Here is a 5292-nt window from a genome sequence, read left to right on the forward strand (position 1 = left end):
TTGCAAATAGGATCATCAGTATCATTTTTCTAGATTCCACATATATGCATTAATATGTGATATTTGTCTTTCTCTTTCTGATTTACTTCATTCTGTATAATAGGCTCTAGGTTCACCCACCTCATTAGAATTGATTCATATGTGTTCCTTTTTATAACTGAGTAATATTCCATTGTGTATATGAACCACAGCTTTATCCATTCATCTATTGACAGACATCTAGGCTGCTTCCATGACCTAGCTATTGTATGATCCCTTCTTTTGAAGTGAGATGGAAGTTATTACCACAGTTGCAAGATACAAGGATCTTAAAATATACAGGTCTATGAATACTTTGATTCTTCATTCAAAGTATCTGTAGGATTTTACTAGAAATAACTAAAGCCATGATGCTCTGCTTGCAAATATCTCATTGTGTTTGGAATAACTTAGAGCAATCCTATAAACATTTTAGAGTACTTAGGCAAAAAGGAAAAGTCAGTCAATAGTTAAATTCTTCATTCATCAAGAGTTAAATTGGGGTATATCCAACAGATATGTTTGAAATGGCTGTTGGTAAAATATAACTTCAGGAATTGTTTCTAAAAAGACTTTTTAAATTTAAATTTATTTATTTTAATTGGAGGGTAATAACTTTACAATATTGTATTGGTTTTGCCATACATCAACATGAATCCGCCATGGGTGTACATGTGTTCCCAATCCTGAACACCCCTCCGTCCTCCCTCCCCGTACCATCCCTCTGGGTCATCCCAGTGCACCAGCCCCAGCATCCTGTATCCTGCATCGAACCTAGACTGGCGATTCATTTCTTATATGATATTATACATGTTTCAATGCCATTCTCCCAAATCATCCCACCCTCTCCCTCCACAGAGTCCAAAAGACTGTTCTACACATCTGAATCTCTTTTGCTGTCTCACATACAGGGTTATCATTACCAACTTTCTAAATTCCATATATATGTGTTAGTATACTGTATTGGTATTTTTCTTTCTGGCTTACTTCACTCTGTATAATCGGCTCCAGTTTCATCCACCTCATGAGAACTGATTCAAATGTATTCTTTTTAATGGCTGAGTAATACTCCATTGTGTATATGTACCAAGCTTTCTTATCCATTCATCTGCTGATGGACATCTAGGTTGCTTCCATGTCCTGGCTATTATAAACAGTGCTGTGATGAACATTAGGGTACACATGTCTCTTTCAACTCTGGTTTCCTCAGTGTGTATGCCCAGCAGTGGGATTGCTGGGTCATATGGCAGTTCTATTTCCAGTTTTTTAAGGAATCTCCACACTGTTCTCCATAGTGGCTGTACTAGTTTGCATTCCCACAGTGTAAGAGGGTGCCCTTTTCTCCACACCCTCTCCAGCATTTATTGCTTGTAGATTGGAGAATCCCAGGGATGGGGAAGCCTGGTGGCTGCCGTCTATGGGGTCACACAGAGTCGGACATGACTGAAGTGACTTAGCAGCAGCAGCAGCAGCAGACTTTTGGATCACAGCCATTCTGACTGGCATAAAATGATACCTCATTGTGGTTTTGATTTGCATTTCTCTGATAATGAATGATGTTGAGCATCTTTTCATGTGTTTGTTAGCCATCTGTATGCCTTCTTTGGAGAAATGTCTATTTAGTTCTTTGGCCCATTTTTAAATTGGGTCGTTTATTTTTCTGGAATTGAGCTGCAGGAGTTGCTTGTATATTTTTGAGATTAGTTGTTTGTCAGTTGCTTCATTTGCTATTATTTTCTCCCATTCTGAAGGCTGTCTTTTCACCTTGCTTATAGTTTCCTTTGTTGTGCAGAAGCTTTTAATTTTAATTAGGTCCCATTTGTTTATTTTTGCTTTTATTTCCAACATTCTGGGAGGTGGGTCCTAGAGGATCCTGATGTGATTTATGTTGGAGAGTGTTTTGCCTATGTTCTCCTCTAGGAGTTTTATAGTTTCTGGTCTTACATTTAGATCTTTAATCCATTTTGAGTTTATTTTTGTGTATGGTGTTAGAAAGTGTTCTAGTTCCATTCTTTTACAAGTGGTTGACCAGTTGTCCCAGCACCACTTGTTAAAGAGATTGTCATTAATCCATTGTATATTCTTTTTTTTTTTTTTGTAAAAGGTCTTAGTTTATTTTCTCTTTCATGAAAAATCTGCACAATCACCACAGATACAGTCACTGCAGAATCTTTACTCCTTCTTTTTGCCAGCACCAACGTTGGCCTTTGCAGTCCCCCTGACTTTCTTCATTCTGTTCTTGCGTTCCTTTCGCTGTTTTCTTGAGGTCTTTTTCTTCTCATACAGGCCATGTCTTGCAAGCCTATGTTTGGGCTCATTCTTCTTCGCGTAATCCAAGGAATCGTAAATCATGCCGAAGCCAGTTGTCTTGCCACCACCAAAATGAGTTCTGAATCCAAATACAAAGATGACATCTGGTGTGGTCTTGTACATTTTGGCCAGTTTTTCCCGAATTTCTGTTTTAGGTACTGTTGCCTTTCCAGGGTGAAGAACATCGATGACCATTTGTTTCTGCTGAAGCAGTCGGTTGGTCATGAACTTCCTAGTCCGGATAGTTACTGTGTCGTTCATGATGGCGGCTGATCTTCAAGCAGCCAGGGAGGAAAAGGGCATTGTATATTCTTATCTCGTTTGTTGAAGATAAAGTGTCCATAGGTGTGTGGATTTATCTCTGGGCTTTCTATTTTGTTCCATTGATCTATATTTCTGTCTTTGTGCCAGTACCATACTGTCTTGATGACTGTGGCTTTGTAGTAGAGCCTGAAGTCAGGCAGGTTGATTCCTCCAGTTCCATTCTTCTTTCTCAAGATTGCTTTGGCTATTTGAGGTTTTTTGTATTTCCATACAAATCTTGAAATTATTTGTTCTAGCTCTGTGAAAAATACCACTGGTAGCTTGATAGGGATTGTACTGAATCTGTAGATTACTTTGGGTAGTATACTCATTTTCACTATATTGATTCTTCCGATCCATGAACATGGTATATTTCTCCATCTATTAATGTCCTCTTTGATTTCTTTCACCAGTGTTTTATAGTTTTCTATATATAGGTCTTTAGTTTCTTTAGGTAGATATATTCCTAAGTATTTTATTCTTTTCGTTGCAATGGTGAATGGAATTGTTTCCTTAATTTCTGTTTCTACTTTCTCATTATTAGTGTATAGGAATGCAAGGGATTTCTGTGTGTTGATTTTATATCCTGCAACTTTACTATATTCATTGATTAGCTCTAGTAATTTTCTGGTGGAGTCTTTAGGGTTTTCTATGTAGAGGATCATGTCATCTGCAAACAGTGAGAGTTTTACTTCTTCTTTTCCTATCTGGATTCCTTTTATTTCTTTTTCTGCTCTGATTGCTGTGGCCAAAACTTCCAGAACTATGTTGAATAGTAGTGGTGAAAGTGGGCACCCTTGTCTTCTTCCTGACTTCAGGGGAAATGCTTTCAATTTTTCACCATTGAGGATAATGTTTGCTGTGGGTTTGTCATATATAGCTTTTATTATGTTGAGGTACGTTCCTTCTGTTCCTGCCTTCTGGAGAGTTTTTATCATAAATGGATGTTGAATTTTGTCAAAGGCTTTCTCTGCATCTATTGAGATAATCATATAGCTTTTATTTTTCAATTTGTTAATGTGGTGAATTACATTGATTGATTTGCAGATATTGAAGAATCCTTGTATCCCTGGGATAAAGCCCTCTTGGTCATGGTGTATGATCTTTTTAATGTGTTGTTGGATTCTGATTGCTAGAATTTTGTTGAGGATTTTTGCATCTATGTTCATCAGTGATATTGGCCTGTAGTTTTCTTTTTTTGTGGCATCTTTGTCAGGTTTTGGTATTAGGGTGATGGTGGCCTCATAGAATGAGTTTGGAAGTTACCTTCCTCTGCAATTTTCTGGAAGAGTTTGAGTAGGATAAGTGTTAGCTTTCTCAAAATTTTTGGTAGAATTCAGCTGTGAAGCCGTCTGGACCTGGGCTTTTGTTTGCTGGAAGATTTCTGATTACAGTTTCAATTTCCGTGCTTGTTAAGATGGGTCTGTTAAGATTTTCTATTCTTCCTGGTTCAGTTATGGAAAGTTGTCCTTTACTAAGAATTTGTCCATTTCTTCTACCGTTGTCCATTTTATTGGCATATAATTGCTGATAGTAGTCTCTCATGGTCATTTGTATTTCTGTGTTGTCTGTTGTGATCTGTCCATTTTAATTTCTAATTTTATTGATTTGATTTTTCTCTCTTTGTTTCTTGATGAGTCTGGCTAATGGTTTGTCAATTTTATTTATCCTTTCAAAGAACCAGCTTTTGGCTTTGTTGATTTTTGCTATGGTCTCTTTTGTTTCTTTTGCATTTATTTCTGCCCTAATTTTTAAGATTTCTTTCCTTCTGCTAACCCTGGGGTTCTCCATTTCTTCCTTTTCTAGTTGCTTTAGGTGTAGAGTTAGGTTATTTATTTGACTTTTTTCTTGTTTTTTGAGATATGCCTGTATTGCTATGAACTTTCCCCTTAGCACTGCGTTTACAGTGTCCCACAGGTTTGGGTTGTTGTGTTTTCATTTTCATTCGTTTTATGCATATTTTGATTTCTTTTTTGATTTCTTCTGTGATTTGTTGGTTATTCAGAAGCGTGTTGTTCAGCCTCCATATGTTGGAATTTTTAATAGTTTTTCTCCTATAATTGAGATCTAATCTTACTGCATTATGGTCAGAAAAGATGCTTGGAATTTCAGTTTTTTTGAATTTACCAAGGCTAAATTTATGGCCCAGAATGTGATCGATCCTGGAGAAGGTTCTGTGTGCGCTTGAGAAAAAGGTGAAATTCATTGTTTTGGGGTGAAATGTCCTATAGATATCAATTAGGTCTAACTGGTCTATTGTATCATTTAAAGTTTGTGTTTCTTTGTTAATTTTCTGTTTAGTTGATCTATCCATAGGTGTTAGTGGGGTATTAAAGTCTCCCACTATTATTGTGTTATTGTTAATTTCCCCTTTCATGCTTGTTAGCATTTGTCTTACATATTGCGGTGCTCCTATATTGGGTGCATATATATTTATAATTGTTATATCTTCTTCTTGGATTGATCCTTTGATCATTATGTATTGTCCTTCTTTGTCTCTTTTCACAGCCTTTGTTTTAAAGTCTATTTTATCTGATATGAGTATAGCTAGTCCTGCTTTCTTTTGGTCTCTATTTGCATGGAATATCTTTTTCCAGCCCTTCACTTTCAGTCTGTATGTGTCCCTTGTTTTGAGGTGGATCTCTTGTAGACAACATATAT

At 36.7% G+C, this 5292-nt stretch overlaps 1 pseudogene; it reads right to left on the reverse strand.

The window, feature by feature from the left end:
• Positions 1-2098: 2098 nt before the first annotated feature.
• LOC138432542 (small ribosomal subunit protein eS24 pseudogene) lies at positions 2099-2620 on the reverse strand (annotated as a pseudogene).
• Between the last annotated feature and the right edge of the window lie 2672 nt (positions 2621-5292).

Source organism: Ovis canadensis, chromosome 2, assembly GCF_042477335.2.
Source record: "Ovis canadensis isolate MfBH-ARS-UI-01 breed Bighorn chromosome 2, ARS-UI_OviCan_v2, whole genome shotgun sequence".
Lineage (NCBI taxonomy): Eukaryota > Metazoa > Chordata > Mammalia > Artiodactyla > Bovidae > Ovis > Ovis canadensis.